At 48.5% G+C, this 16,513-nt stretch overlaps 1 long non-coding RNA gene across 1 annotated transcript in view; it reads left to right on the top strand.

Annotated features, from left to right (window-relative positions):
- LOC110257748 overlaps nucleotides 1-15,562 on the top strand; it is an 85,228-nt gene extending 69,666 nt beyond the window's left edge. Inside the window, exons 3-4 of the long non-coding RNA XR_002340695.1 lie at nucleotides 14,467-14,693; nucleotides 14,987-15,562. This is a non-coding gene — a long non-coding RNA (uncharacterized LOC110257748). The remainder of the gene's footprint in view (nucleotides 1-14,466; nucleotides 14,694-14,986) is intronic.

The raw sequence follows: 16,513 nt of genomic DNA, 5'->3' as shown, positions 1-16,513 counted from the left end.
CACCCTTCTCTCTTTTGTCTTTAGCTGAAGATGGTATGTAAGCCTGAGTTCTAGGCCAGCTCTGTGAGTTACCCATTTTCCCCACGTCTCTCCCGTGTACCCAGGAGGTATAGTTACACACGTGTTTTCTCCTGCTAATCTGTCATTGGTTACTAGAGACCCAGAAGAGGACCCAAAAGGGTAGAGGGAAAATCCATTTTTTCCTCCCCTGTACTGCTGAGAAGTGGGATGGGACTGGGTTTTGATTCCAAGATTGACTGTCGTAGGGGCTCTCTCCCCACATGGCCCAACTCTGCTCAGCTTTTCTCTCGCTGCCTATTTCTGCCCCTTCCAGGTAATAAACTCTGCTGTGATTCATACTCATTCTTTTGCATGTTTCTCATTCCCTCAGAAAGCCCCAAAGGTCAAATGGGATGAGTGGCCATGCAGGATTACGGCATTCCAAGGCCTCTGACCCTAATAGCGTCCATTCTGGCTTTTAAGTCCCGTCCCCTCTCCGTTGTACCATCGAGGGGTAATTTAGAGGCAACACTGGGCAAGCAGGAGGCATTGGGAAGTGCAGCCATGGCCAAGTGCCACTCGGGGCTATTTTTAGTTACCTAAATAAACTGTATTTCCATGGTGTCGGCAGAGCTTGTGGTTTTTGTGCAGTAAATAAATCAATGGAAATGCCACGAAGGAGCCCAGCCAGATGACTCCATGTGTGCGCGTTGTGTTCCAGAGGAGCCCCTGAAACAGATGGGCTCCCCAGTAGTGCAGCTTCGCTCCTAATCCGGATATTGAAGGCCTGTCTCCCCACTCCACACCCACAGCAGCTTCCCAGCCACAATTCTGCAGGCTGTTAGTTAGCTGGACAAATGGGGCTCTGTGGTCAAATGAGTTTCAGAAATGCCCCGTGGGAAAGTTCTAGAGGGTTCTTCCCCTTAGGATGTCTCACTGCTGCGAAAACACTATACTCTGCATTTTGAGGGTGGTATGTGGAAGAGTGTTTTCCAAATTCACGTGAATGTGACCTTTTTCTTTGAAGAAACAGCTGTTGGTATCCTGTTATCAGTCTCTTGCCTCTCAGGTTCAAATCCATGCTCTGTTGCCCTGATGACGGTGGCCCTGGGCTGTTGCTCCATTGCCAGCGGGCACAAGGTTAAGCCTCATTGGTAGAAGGTGCTAGGGAGCCCCTGGAGGCTGATGGGGCTTCTCTTCCTGGCTTCCGTGTACTTTGCGGCTGCTGGTTCCTGGGGTATTGGGCAGACATGTGAGACACTCGGTGTAGCTCAGCCCAGCGACGCTCAGAGGCACCCCTGCAGGCAGCAGCAGGGCAAATCGTGCAGGTGCCCCAGCCGCGGTGGGGGCTCGGTACCTCGGCTGGCTCCCTCATGAGTTGAGCGGCACTTCCTGTGGGTGGCACCTTTATGGCTTTCTGGAAAGTCCAGCCGGTCCCCTTGCCAGCTTCGTAGAAATTCGCCAGCACCCCCAAGGGCAGCTTTCCAGTGAATTTCATCAGCACTTTGCTTCCCAGCACCTTGCGCCGCTGGCCCCCGGTGGCGGCACTTGCAGCTCACCAGCCCTGGCCCACAGCTCCCACCCGTAGCTCTTGGCTTGTTTCACAGACCAGCTCTGGCCCAAGGGCAACTGGGCAAACTTCTCTGCCACCTATTGGGCTGCACCCACGCTCTCTCCAGCGAGGGATGAATGTCAGCCTTGCGGAGCCCTCTTGCAACCCTATTCCAGGTTTGTTCCTTCCTTGGTGTTCAATCTTAGTCCTGGGGTTCCCTCCCTCCCCCGTCTCATTGGATACATAATTCACATGCCATGAAATTCACCTTTTCGAGTTTTCTAGTTCAGTGATTCTTAGTTGCTTCACTCTGAATATACTGTCATCACAATCTAATCCAGATAATTTCATCACCCCAAAGACATCTGATACCGATTAGTGGTTGCTGCCCCCTGCCCTGATCCTAACCTACCTTGTGTCTCTATAGACTTGCGTTTCTGGAAATTTCATATAAATAGAGGTATGCGGTCTTTGGTGTCTGGCTTCTCTCACTTAGCCAACTCTTTTTGCGGTTCATCCACGTTGTAGCGTGTATCAGAATTTCCTTCCTTTTTATGGCTGGATAATATTCCATGTGTATGGAAATGGAACATTTTGTTTATCCATTCATCTGTTGGTGGGCATTTGGGTTGTTTCCACTGTTTGGCTGTTAGGAATGATGCTGGAAAGAACATTCATGGGCCAAGTTTTTGTCTGAACTTAGGTTTTCACTTCTCTTGGGTGTCTACCTAGGAGTGAAATTGCTGGGTCATACGGTGACTCTGTTTAACTTCGGATTTGACCTACAGAGAGAGTATCAAGTGACACATGGACTTAGGAAAAGATTTATTCTAGCCTCATTTTCATTAGTAAGCAGCCTTGGCACACTTAAAACGTAATCTGAAGCATTTTCACCGGGGACGTGGGACACTCTGAGAGGAGGAACACACAGAAGTGTTGGGTTGGGCTCAAATCCTTTCTCTACTATTGTTGGCTGAGGTGGGGGGCACTCTATGGGGGAAAGAAGAAAGAATGGTCTTCCCTGCCAAGGGCTGGAATCAGAACGATTATTTTTCTGTGACTTCCTGTGCTCGATTCTGTTACGCTCCTTGCAACAACAGAACGGGGCCCTCTGGTTCAGTCAGTATTCCGGCTGAGAAAAATTGACCACAGGTCCACCACGGATAGGTTGATTTAGAAAAGAGTTAGATGACAAAAAAGCACACACTCAACACTAAAAGTACAACAACAGCTCTTGGCGAGCCTTGGAAGTGGATTTTCAGAAACCCGCAATGATGTAGGTGGTTACAAGAGGGGGGACCAGGAAGCAGGACCAGCCATCGCTGATGAATGCGGTGACAGTTCTGCTGATGTGGAGACAGTTTTCTCGGCCACTCCCAGACCAGGCACGTGTGCCATCGGGTAGCTTGGATATTTGTGACTTGAAGGGGATCAACATGGGTTCCTATATCTAGTCAGTATACATGTTAATAAATTGTGTATGTGTGTGCACGCTGTATAGCCATTCATTACATGTGACTCAATTCTAACTTGCATAATGTTTAGGAGCAGCTCTCAAGAATCATACAGGCTTTGGAGTTCCCGTCGTGGCGCAGTGGTTAATGAATCCGACTAGGAACCATGAGGGTGCGGGTTCAGTCCCTGCCCTCGCTCAGTGGGTTAATGATCCGGCGTTGCCGTGAGCTGTGCTGTAGGTTGCAGACGCGGCTCGGATCCGGCGTTGCTGTGGCTCTGGCGTAGGCCGGTGGCTACAGCTCCGATTTGACCCCTAGCCTGGGAACCTCCATGTGCCGCGGGAGCGGCCCAAGAAATAGCAACAACAACGACAAAAGACAAAAAAAAAAAAAAAAAAAAAAAAAAAAAAAAATCATATAGGATTTATAAATTCTCAGCATTTTTCTCCCCTTCCATGAACGGGCTTCCTAGTGGCACAAGCATTTCCTATAGTAAATGCGTTAAAACGCTTTCTCAGATTTTCCTATTCTGGTTAATGATTCTATTTTCTTCATGGGCTTATTGACTGAAATGAGAGTGACCGTCACACAGGAGGCGTGATGACACGCTTAATTTCTGAGCGCTGCCGCAGCCCAGCTCAGCACTGTGTCCTCTGCCACTGCAAGCTCTCAGGACCAGACTAGGTCTGGGAGAGAGGCCGATACAGGGCTGAATGCAGTTTCTCTGGCTCTGCCCATCGCTAGGATTTATCACTGTCCCACGGAGAGTGCAGGCGAAGGAGAAAAAGCTCTCTCACTCGAATACACATGCGGCGGGAGCACACGTGTCATAATTCCTCTTAAGTATAGACGCTCGGGACACGCCACCAGCAGCTCATGCTGAGTGACAGCAGCAATTCAGATTGTTGTGCAGGATGGAAATAGGGAAAGTTGGGTGGGGTGAATATTTTTATAAATGTCTTCCTGCCGCATATTCTTCATGCCTTAAGAGTCAGCGGAACTCGTTCATTTTAGGGCTTATTTCCCATAGACCATGGAGCATAAACTTTAGAAACACTGGCATGGTGGGATCCAAAGCCATACAAGAGACCGGGCACAGCAGGGCTATCTGCCTCGCAGATATCGCTTGCCTAGTAAGTACTCGCTGGCACTGACTAAATATATATAATGTGTTATATATCTAATCAACTTAGGCTTTTTTTTTTTTCCCCCTAAATGGCTGTACCCGGACCATATGGAAGTTGCTAGGCCAGGGATGGAATCTGAGCTGCAGCTGTGACCTCCGCTACAACTGTGGCGATGCCAGATCCTTAACCTCCTGTGCCAGGCTGGGGATCAAACTCATGCCACCGCAGAGACAGTGCAGGATCCTTAACCCACTGTGCCATAGTGGCAACTCCTAGAAACTTAAGCTTCAATAGCAGGTTCAGAGAATGGAGGAGGAAGCTTGGCTGCACCCAGTGTGCTCAGAGAGAAAATCTGCAAGCCCTTAGAAAATGCACACCCATTCTGGTCAATGACCTCGTGTTTATGATAGTCATTCAGTGCAATCATAGGTGATCTTTTTTTTTTTTTTTGCCTTTTTTTTTGGGCCGCTCCCGTGGCATATGGAGTTCCCAGGCTAGGGGTCGAATCAGAGCTGTAGCCACCAGCCTACGCCAGAGCCACAGCAACGCGGGATCCGAGCCGTGTCTGTGACCTACACCACAGCTCATGGCAACACCGGATCCTTAACCCACTGAGCAAGGCCAGGGATCGAACCCTCAACCTCGTGGTTCCTAGTCAGATGCGTTAACCACTGCACCACGACGGGAACTCCAATCACAGGCGGTCTTAAAGGTTTTCTATTAGCTACATACATTCATACAACAGAATAAAATCTCTTACTACTAATCTTTAGAATTGTGCTGGTGATATTGCCAAAATAGGACCGTTTTTTCTCAAGTAATTGTGGGAAGTAGTAGAGGGTCCAAGAGAGTAATCGGTGGGAAGGACTAAACATTAAAAACAAACAAACAATGATGGCCTTGATTTTTTAAGAGGAAAGCCATAGATCCCTTACACTATAGACTGGTGACTTTGATACTGATTTTAAGCTGGAGGCCAGCAACCTTTTTCTCAAAAGCATCAGAGAGTAAATATTTTAGGTTTTACCAGCCACGTGGGCTCCATCATAACTACTCCACTGTTGAAGGGCAAAAGCAGCCCCAGACAATGGGTGCATGAAGAAGCATGGTTGTGGTCCGACTAAACGTTATTTTTAAAAAATGGGTAGAGGGAGTTCCCTGGTGGTCTAGTGGTTAGGATTTGGCACTTTTAGTGTTGTGGCCCAGATTCAATCCCTGGTCTGGGACCTGAGATCCCACATCAAGCTGCTGCATGCTGTGGCAAAAAGGAAAAAAAAAAAAAGGGGGGGGGGTGGAGAGCCAAATGGCTCTTAGAATGAGTTTTCTAAAAAAAGATGGTGAGCACTTTAAAAGAGAAGTGTTGATCCCCAGGAATTTGCATAAACAGTCTTCAGCCCTGGTTACACAATCCCTTGGGGGAGCTTTGAAAAATTCTGGTGCCCGAGCTCCATCCCAGACTGATGAAAGCGGGCTCACTGAGATCGGGTCCCAGGAGTCCATCCTCATCGAGGCACCCCAAGTGATGCCACGTTTGCACACCACCGGGTGAAGCCATAAAGTAGGGCTGGGCTCACCGCCTTTCTTCCTCCTCTTCTGCCTTGTCTTCCTGTTCCTCCTGTTCCTTCTCCTGTTGGATGAGGTGGCCAAACAGACTTCTTGGGCCCAGAATAGCAGCCACAGGTTGCCTGGATTTACCCTTGCTATTGGCCAAAGGCTTTCATTATTGTTCTCATGGACAAATGAGAGTGGCGTGGGTGGATGGGAGAGCCGGGTTCTGACGAATGGAGGCAATAATACCCAGAATCCTTTGAGGGTCGCCCCTCTCTCTAGTGGTGACTGTGCAGCAGGCATCCAGTCTTTGTTGGGGGACTGGTGATCTGCCCTGTAAGAAATGTTTCAGCAAACGAGACTGGTTAAACTTGGAAAAGAAAAAACTCGGCGTTCCCATTGTGGCTCAGGGGTTAACGAATCCGACTAGGAACTATGAGGTTGTGGGTTCGATCCCTGGTCTCGATCAGTGGGTCAAGGACCCAGTGTTGCCATGGGCTGTGGTGTAGGACGCAGAAGCGGCTCAGATCCTGCGTTGCTGTGACTGTGGTGTAGACTGGAGCTACAGCTGGGAACCTCCATATGCCGCGGGTGCAGCCCCAGAAAAGACAAAAAAAAAAAAAAAAAAAGAAAAAGAAAAACCTCATGGTGGGGGGTAAACACCATAGCTGTCTTATACTATCAAATGGGCTATCATAGTGAAGAAAAACAGACTTCTTTTGAATTTTCCAGGGTAGAAGTAGAATCAGCATGGGAAGCCACTGAGAGGCACTCATTCACTTAACAAATACTTTCTAAGTTGACGGCCCTGGGCCAGGTACTGTTTGATCACTAGAGGCGTACATATCAGTGAACACAGGCTAAGATCCATGCTCTGCAGAGCTTCCAGTCTTGACACTTACTTGAATGGGTGTGATAATTAAGACAGAAAATAAAATGGGCTTCTTCAGAAGACATTGATCATAAATAGGAGCCAGGTATTTGAGGTTGTTAGAGCCGCAAATCTCTGAGAGCCTCAGCCCTAAGTTTTGCGAGTCTAGGATAGTAACTTCCTTCTCTCCTTCTTTTATATATATTAAATTTTTTTCTTTTTTATTGATTTATTTTTTATGGCCACACCTGCAGCATTTGGAAGTTCCCAGGCTAGGGGTTGAATCAACACCGCAGCTGCCGGTCTGAGCCATGGCCACAGCCAAGCCAGATCCGAGCCACATTTGTGATCTATGTTGCAGCTTGTGGCGATGTCAGATCCTTAACCCACTGAGTGAGACCAGGGATCGAACTCACATCTCACAGAGACAGTGTCAGGTCCTTAACCTGCTGAGCCACAACAGGAACTCCCCTTCCTCTCTTCTCCATTACTCTCTTAATCCCACTATTCCTTTCCAAGATAACGGGCTCAGAAGTTTACAGCCGGCTCTGGAAAGGCTGAGATTCTAAGCAGGAGTGTCACAGAGCGTGAACAAAGCTGTGGACGAAGGGTGCATCTCGTATATGACAAGGCCAGTAGAGGCTGGGAGGGGCTCTCCTGCTTTTTCTGTTTCTTTTTTCTTTCTTTTTTTTTTTTTTTTTTTTTTGTCTTTTTGTCTTTTCTAGGGCTGCTTCCCACAGCATATGGAGGTTCCCAGGCTAGGGGTCGAATCAGAGCTGTAGCCACCGGCCTACGCCAGAGCCATGGCAACTCGGGATCTGAGCCACGTCTGTGACCTACACCACAGCTCACGGCAACGCCGGATCCATAACCCACTGAGTAAGCGCAGGGACCGAACCCGCAACCTCATGGTTCCTAGTCGGATTCGTTAACCACTGCGCCATGACGGGAACTCCTTTTTCTGTTTCTGGGATTCCTCTCATGCACACTCCATGCAGTGAGAAGTTGACCTAGTGTTTGGGGTTGGAAGAGTTTGCGTTACATGTCTTGGGAGTCTTGAAACCGTAGGCTGGTCCAGGTAAGGCAACGAGGTGTCCTGTTTTGTTTGCGCCCATGTGCTTATTCCTTGTTGCTCTTTGTCACAGCTGCACACTAGCAATGGGTCAAGATGACAGGGACGCTGGCGAGGGGAATCTCTGTTTTCTTTCCCTGGTCACAGTGATACACAGACAGAGACATACCCGCGGGTAGAGATACACACATGCACACATTCGTGTGTATCTATACATACCTCACCATCTGTGCTGCGGCTGGCGTTCAAGAGTGAGGGTGGAGGTGACAAAGTGGTCCCACGCGGGGGGGGGCGGGGGACACCCCTATTTCAAATGCCCAGGACTGACCTCCTAAGGATAGAGCAGGAATGTTTCAGCATGTGGGGAAAATGGAGTTGCATTTGAGGGCCGGACACCAGGGGCGGGCATGGAAAGCGGGCTTGGCTCCGGGCTGGACTCCAGGCTCACGGGAGGGGACAGGCTAGCGCGATGGGTGTTGGGGCTGCGGTTTGAGGAATGGGACTGAAAGAAGAGATGGAGGGTCTTGGGACCTCGGATGTGAGGGACAAGGAGGCCCACAAGGTTTGGGTTTTCTCTCTTAGTCATGGGGCCCAGGAGGCATGCTCACCCGATCTGGAAGCTGTAGAAATGAAATGTGAAAAGTGGAAGTTACCAGATCAGGATGAAAATAGAATGTTTTTGGGAGATTGCAGCTGTTGTTAATTACCAGAGCTGTGTCATCTCTGGTCTCTTGCTTTCTGTGTCACCTCTGGTATCAAGCTCAAGCAAGCCTGACAAATCGTTTCAATTTTACCGTTCGAGGTTGTGTTTGTTCATTGATCTTAACTCTGCAGCTCCCTGAAAATTCAGTTTGGAAGCTTGGCCCCAAAGTCAGGAGTGGTTGGTTCTGAAATCAGTGTGGAAGCATGGCCAATCAGCGATGTCTTTTCTGTCTTCCAAATCAATTGAGAAAAAGCGCTTTAATAGGGGCTTCAATTAAGTCAGAGGACAACGGGCTTTCTCAGCTGAATTGCAGATTGTATAGATTATTTTTGTCTGGAAGCAAGAGTGTTGCAGGCAAGTTGGACTAATTCTTCTTACTGCAATGTGTTTCTCCTGAGACCGGAAAGATTCTGCGTGTCTGGTTCACTGTAGAAAGGCGGCTGCTTCCTCAGGGCAGCAGCATGTGTAGACAGGGTGTCCGCCTTGTGGGGGCAGGTGTCCCGGTCCTCTTGGGTGTGAGTCCACCTCAGCGTGGTGCCTGGGTTCTCCGAAGCTGGCACTCTTCTTTGCTCTTGCCAGTCTTTGCCAGAGCCGCTGTGCTGACATGGCCTCTGAACCCTGCACCTGACCTAAGGGTGCCCCCATTTCTGCTGAGAGAGCAAGAAGCAGCCCCTCGAATGCAGAGGCTCCCAACCCTGGCCACACACGAGACTCTGAAAACTAATGTCCAACCCACTCCCAGAAGTCTTGGCCAGGAGGGGCCAAGTCATTGGCCTGGAGGGGCCCTGGGGGTTGTGCTGCGCAGCTAGGGTCGAAAACATCCCCGGGAGTTCCCGTCGTGGCGCAGTGGTTAACGAATCCGACTAGGAACCATGAGGTTGCGGGTTCGGTCCCTGGCCTTGCTCAGTGGGTTAAGGATCCGGCGTTGCCGTGAGCTGTGGTGTAGGTTGCAGACGCGGCTCGGATCCTGCGTTGCTGTGGCTCTGGCATAGGCCAGTGGCTACGGCTCCGATCTGACCCCTAGCCTGGGAACCTCCATATGCTGCAGGAGCGGCCCAAGAAATAGCAAAAAGACAAAAAAAAAAAAAAAAAAAAAAAAAAAGAAAGAAAACATCCCCGGAATCGGGAATCGGTTGTAATTTGGGTCCCAATCCTTTGAACATTCACCCAAAGTTAGGATAAACTTACAGGAAAACCGTGCAGTGGGGAATGTGTGACTGGATTTGGGCAACCGGTTTGGGAATACGTACACACACACACACACACACACACAAATTTATTGAATTAAAAAATTTTTCCCATTGTAGCTGGTTTACAGTGCTTTGTCAATTTTCTGCTGTACAGCAAAGTGACCCAGTCACACATACATAGATGCATTCTTTTTCTCACATTATCCTCCATCCTGTTCCATCAAAAGTGACTAGATACAGTTCCCAGTGCTAGACAGCAGGATCTCATTGCTCATCCACTCCAAAGGCAATAGTTTGCATCTATTTACCTCAGACTCCCCATCCATCCCACGCCCCACCCCTCTGCCTTGGCAACCACAAGTCTGTTCTCCAAGTCTATGGGATGGTTTTCTGTGGAAAGGTTTATTTGTGCTGTATATTAGATTCTAGATGTAAGTGATATCATATGATATTTGTCTTTCTCTTTCTGATTTACTTCACTTAGGATGAGAGTCTCTAGTTCCATCCATGTTGCTGCAAATGGCGTTATTTTGTTCTTTTTTTTTTTTTTTTTTTTGTCTTTTTGTCTTTTTTTTTGTTGTTGTTGTTGTTATTGTTGCTATTTCTTGGGCCGCTCCCGCGGCATATGGAGGTTCCCAGGCTAGGGGTCGAATTGGAGCTGTAGCCACCGGCCTACGCCAGAGCCACAGCAACGCAGGATCCGAGCCGTGTCTGCAACCTACACCACAGCTCACGGCAACGCCGGATCGTTAACCCACTGAGCAAGGGCAGGGATCGAACCCGCAACCTCATGGTTCCTAGTCGGATTTGTTAACCACTGCACCACGACGGGAACTCCTATTTTGTTCTTTTTTAAGGCTGAGTAGTATTCCATGTGTATATATATACCACATCTTCTTAATCCAGTCATCTGGCGATGGACATTTGGGGTGTTTCCATGTCTTGGCTATTGTGAGTAGTGCTGCAATGAACATACGGGTGCATGTATCTTTTTCAAACAAACTTTTGTCCAGATATATGCCCAGGAATGGGATTGCTGGGTCATATGGTAGTTCTCTGTTTAGTTTCCTGGGTACCTCCGTACAGTTTTCCATAATGGTTGTACCAATTTACATTCCCACCAGCAGTGTAGGAGGGTACCCTTTTCTCCACACCCTCTCCAGCATTTGTTACTTGTGGACTTCTTAATGATGGCCATTCTGACTGTGTGAGGTGGTACCTCATTGCCAGGTTCTTGTTCAGGTAGGAGAGTGATTACAGGACTCGTGCCAGATGCCATCTTCTGCTTTACCTTGTGTCACAATGCACAGTCACATTTCAGAAACATAGCCTTCACTTGTGTCCCATTTTCACTTTTCAACCCAAAGATTCAGTATTATGTTTGGGTGATAAAAGAGGGGGCAATATTTGCCTCAAAGAAAATAAACTTTAGGAGTTCTTGTTGTGGCTCAGTGGTTACCGAACCTGACTAGCATCCGTGAAGATTGGGGTTCGATCCCTGGCCTCACCCAGCGGGTTAAGGAACTGGAGTTGCTGTGAGTTGTGGTGTAGGTCGCAGCTTGGATCTTGAGCTGCTGTGGTGTAGACTGGCAGCTACTGCTCTGATTGGACCCCTAACCTGGGAGCCTTCATAGGCTGTGGGTTCGACCCTGAAAAGACAAAAAGACAAAACAAAAGTAAACTTCAGTCTTTGTTGAAGTTTTATCCCTTTTCATCTGTGATTCAATAGGAGAAGATTGATGCCTAGGGATGTGATTGTAAAAAAAAAAAAAAAAAAAGAGGAGTGTATTTCACATAAGCTTGGTTGAGGGTGCTCAAGGAATTTTGAGATATTTGAACCTATCAGGATTTCTGTTGATACTCTTATCAGCGTTTGCTGGGCCAAGAGGGGTTAGTTTCTCTCTGTTCTTTGAAATACAGTGGACCTTTGGAAAGGGGGCTCGCTATAGAACAGAATGCCATGTTTAAGTGTTATAACCACTAGAGACTCCAAGATCTTGTTTCGTAAAGCAATGCAGAAAGCTCCCGATGAATGAAACCTTAGAAATGAGGAAGCGGAAACCCCCATGGAGACTGGATTTAGTCTGGAGCTCAGATCTCTTGAGACCTCGCTTGATGTTCTTTTCATCAAACATTCTGTTTGCATTTGGGGAGGTAAAGGGTGTAATGAAGAGGTGGGGGGGGAAGGGAGAGGGAGAAACTTAATATTTCACCTTTTCCTTTTGGTAACCATAAGTTTGTTTTCTGTCTATAAATCTGTTTCTGTTTGTAAATAGATTCATTTGTATTATTTTTTAGATGCCACATATAAGTGATGTCATATAATATTTGTCTTTGACTTCCTTCACTTAGTATGATAATCTCTAGGTCCATCCATGTTGCTGCGAATGGCAATATTTCATTCTTTTTTATGGCTGAGTAATACTCCGTTGTATGTAAGTACCACATCTTGTTGATTGATCGATGGACACTTAGGTTATTTCCATGTCTTTGCTATTGCAAATAGTGCTTCTATGACCATTGGGGTGCATATCTCTTTTCAAATTATTGTTTTCTCTGGGTAAATGCCCAGGAGTGGTATTGCTGGATCACATGGTAATTCTAAATTTATTTTTTTAAGGAACCTCTATACAGTTCTCCATAGTGGCTGCACCAGTTTACACTCGCACCAGCAGTGTAGGAGGGTTCCCTTTTCTCCACACCCTCTCCAGCATTTGTTATTTGTAGAGTTTTGCTGATGGCCATTCTGATGGGTGTGAGGTGACACCTCGCTGTGGTTTTGATTTGCATGTGTCTAGTCATTAGCGATACTGAGCATGTTTTCATGTGCCGGTTGGTCGTCTGTTTGTCTTCTTTGGAGTGATGTTGATTTAGAACTTCCGTGCATTTTTGGATTCAGTTATTTGTGGTTCTGATGTTGAATTGTATGAGCTGTTTGTATGTTTTGGAGATGCACCAAGAGGGGAGAATCTTGACCCTGGGTGCTGTGGATCCTCAGAATAAGGAAAAACAACGAGGAATGCAGGTTGTACAACAGAGAGAGCAGAGCTGTAGGAATGTAGCACTTGAGATGCGGGAGGACCACAGAGAATGCCCTGAGGCTGGTGGAAATGATCGTGGTTAATAGGCACAGCTGTAGGCTGCCCAGATCAATGCCCTGTGGTTGAGATCAGAGGTCCTCCACCAGTGATGAGGGACCATTGCTTACCAGAAGCCTCAAGGTTCCTGTTGTGGCTCGGTGGTTAGCAAATCTGACTAGGAACCATGAGGTTGTGGGTTCGATCCCTGGCCTTGCTCAGTGGGTTAAGGATCCGGCGGTGCCGTGAGCTGTGGTGTGGGTTGCAGACGCGGCTCGGATCCCGCGTTGCTGTGGCTCTGGTGTGGGACGGCGGCTACAGCTCTGATTGGATCCCTAGCCTGGGAACCTCCATATGCTGCAGATGTGGCCCTAGAAATGGCAAAAAAAAAAAAAAAAAAAAAGATTGAGCAAGGACAAATAACTTGGCACTGCTCCAGCACTGCGAAACTGAGACTGTCAGTATCAGTTCTGGTGAGTGGGTGCTCCTGACAGACTTCTTCTGTCTTAGACCAGGCCATGTCCTTGCGGCTGTTTCCTGAGTCTGCAGACCGGCTTTATTTATTTTTTTTATTTTTATTTTTTTTTTTGTCTTTTTTGTCTTTTTGTTGTTGTTGCTATTTCTTGGGCCGCTCCCGCGGCATATGGAGGTTCCCAGGCTAGGGGTTGAATTGGAGCTGTAGCCACCGGCCTACGCCAGAGCCACAGCAACGCGGGATCCGAGCCGCGTCTGCAACCTACACCACAGCTCACGGCAACGCCGAATCCTTAACCCACTGAGCAAGGGCAGGGACCGAACCCGCAACCTCATGGTTCCTAGTCGGATTCATTAACCACTGCGCCACGACGGGAACTCCAAGACCGGCTTTATTAATCACGATGTAGTGGTAACAACAGCCGCTGCTGACTTAGTGTCTCCTCTTGTGAATTCAGTGTGTCTCCTTAAAATCCCTGTGTTGAAAGCCCTACGCCTCAAAGTGATGATACTTAGACATGTGGTCTTTGTGAGGTGATTAGGGTTAGATTAGATCATGGGGTGGGGCCCTCATGACGCGATGAGTGGCTTGACCAGAAGAGAAAGAAGGAGCCTCATTGCCCTCGCGGCACATGCACACTGAAGAAAGGCTGCATGAGAACCTCGTGAAGAGCCGACTCTGCACCTCAGCGAGGGGTTCTCACCAGGACCTCAATCAGCCAGTAGTACCTTGATCGTGGACGTCCCAGGCTCCAGAACTGTGAGAAAAGGCCTTTCTGCGAGGTCAAGGCACTCAGTCTGTGGTATTTTGTTACAGCAGCCTGAGCTAAGACAGTGGCCACATGCCAGGAACTTGCCACACATTGTTTCAACCAGTCCTCTGAACCCCTAGGCAAGGTGGCTGTTTCTACCCGGCGAAGCGAACAGAAACAGGGGCGTTAACCACTTGGCCCAACGTCACACTGCCTGTGGAAGAATAGAAATACAAGTGCTTAGCATGGAGTCTCATACAGAATAGACACGTCCTAAAGAATCTCATGACTCAAAACTCATGGTTTTTTTTTTCTTCTTCAATGTTCATTCAGGCCCCCCCTTTGTCCCAGCAGGTCAGCGGTCTCTTATCCTTTCTCCGCCATGGCTGCCCCCCAACACAGATTCTGACTCCACTGTGACAGAAGGGAAGCCACTGGTGTTCAGCCAAAGGTGGTTCTGAGCGTGAATGGAGACCCAGCCTCATGGTTCCTTAAAGTTTCTCCTCTGAAGGAAGACACCTTTGGCCTAGGACCCAGTAGGGGCGGAATGCTAATCAGGAGCCTGGGGTGTGTGTAGCGGGGGAGACTTTTCTGGAGGCGCTCCTCGCCCAAGGCCCCAGGCAGCATCCTCTCCTGCCGCCCACAGTGCGTCCTTGGAGAGAAGTCCAGGCAGTCAGGGGAGCAGCCAGCTGAGAGGATGGGGCCCACAGAGGAAGCTGGGTTCACAGTGCCAGGGGCCAGGCGCAGATTCCGTGCCCCTCCTTGGAGTCATCCCAATCCCAGACCTCACGGCCGAAGAAGGACCAGAGTACAGGGCCTTTTGTTCCACGTCCCCTTCCGAGGCGCACACATGGGAGGTGTGCACCGAGCGAGGTATGTTGCCCCCAGCTCCATGCCTGGCATTGCTGTCGGTCCCCATCCGCGGTCCAGGGGCAGGGGGGGTGAGGAGGACAGGTGGAAGGGAGGAGGTGAAAGTGGAGAAGCCTCAGGACCTGGGGACAAGTGGAGGAAGAAAGGGTTTCCCAGTAAAAGCAAGAGCCGCTGGAGCCATGGATCCTCCTCCCTTCCCGGGCTTCCTGCTTCCCTTTGGGGGGCGGGGTGGGGGAGGCTCGATTGCTGCATCTTCATGCACTCATTTGTTAACAGCGATGAACAATTTTAAATAGGTTTTGAGTTTTAGAATCCCTGCAAGACTCTTCCTGCCGTCTTGAAGGAAGAGCTCCGGGGACTGGTTGAGGAGGCACCGAGGAGTCTGAGCAAGCCAGCAGGCAGGAAACAAAGCCTGGGGTTAATAACGAGCAACTTTATCATAGACGTTGTCTGTGAAAACTTCAGAACTAAATGTCCTGGGCAAATTTTCATTTCTCTTTCATGCTAGGGACACGTCAGCTCCTCGCTTCTAATTAGCATTGCTCAAATGCCACAGCAAGATGGGTGAGAATCAGGCTTTCATCTCCTGTCGCATTTGTCCGTGGAGCTGCCATCGCCATCAGCGTCTGTGTAGCTTTATTCCTTCACTTCTTGGTGTTCTCTCTGACAGTAAGAAATTCGCTTCCTCCATGGAACAAGTGTCATTCTGTTAAAACTGAATGCCTGTCATCTCTTCCTTGCGAGTAATGTGCATTTGATCAAAGAGTCTGGATGGCTCACACAGATGTCCCACAATGCTCTTCTCCATAGGAAGCCATTTTTCTTTCCTGAGGCTATTAACTGGCTTACAATAAAAACCTTTAAGCACGCCTCTCTTTTGAGAAAATTGTTCCCAGAATCAGTAGGATGGAGCATAGATAATAGAAAGAGACAATAAGATCATCTTGCATGTAACCAAGCTCCCATTTAGACCTTAGTTTGCCTGTGTACCCTGGGAGATGATGGGGTGCCCCATGAACCATTCCTGAGATTTAAGTGGCACAGAGAGAATTTAGCATTGTTGCCTAGTCATTGATTCTTCTCAGAGGGGGTGATGGATCCAGCCATGTAATAGCCGCGGGCAGGGCAATGGGTACATCCTTAGGATGAAAGAAGGCTTACTTTGAACTAACACAGAGTTTCTCAAACATGGCTGTTGACATTTTGAACTGGATCATTCTTTGCTGCAGGGGCTGTCCCATGCATTATAGGATATTTAGCGGCGTCCCTGGGCTCTCTCTACCACTAGATGCCAGCACCCTTCCTCCAGTGGTAACAACCAAAAATGTCTAGATACTGCCAAATATCACATGGGGGAAATACTGCCCTCTGTTGGAAGGCGCTGACCTAAAGCACACACAATTGTTGTAGAAGAAGGCTTTGAACACTTTTCTTTAAAGGTCTGCAGAACTTTAGGGTGCCGCTAGAGGGCGTGCAACTTTAGAAAGATATCCCTGAGGGACCCCACGGAAGTGTGGGAGAATTGGGAAGCCGGAAGGAACCATTGACGAGAGCAAGGCCTGGGATTCTAAGAGCTTTAAGGAAGCAGCCCCCAGTGAGAACACACCCCTCACCCCAAGAGCTGAGAAGACCCTGCATTGAGAGGTGACTGTCAAATGGCAGGCTCCATCACCCAGGAGGAGTGTTCTATTGTGAGGAGGTGGCAGTCAGCCTCTTCCATCTGCTTGATGCTGTGTCCCTCATGTCGAGAAGGAAGAGATTGTTGGTCTTATTTTGATTTTTCATGAGGAGGAGACAGCATTCGATTCACTGAACATTTATTT

The sequence above is a fragment of the Sus scrofa genome, chromosome X (genome assembly GCF_000003025.6).
Source record: "Sus scrofa isolate TJ Tabasco breed Duroc chromosome X, Sscrofa11.1, whole genome shotgun sequence".
Taxonomy (NCBI): Eukaryota; Metazoa; Chordata; class Mammalia; order Artiodactyla; family Suidae; genus Sus; species Sus scrofa.
The sequence above is the reverse complement of the archived record's forward strand: the minus strand, read 5'-3'. Positions and strand labels throughout refer to the sequence as shown.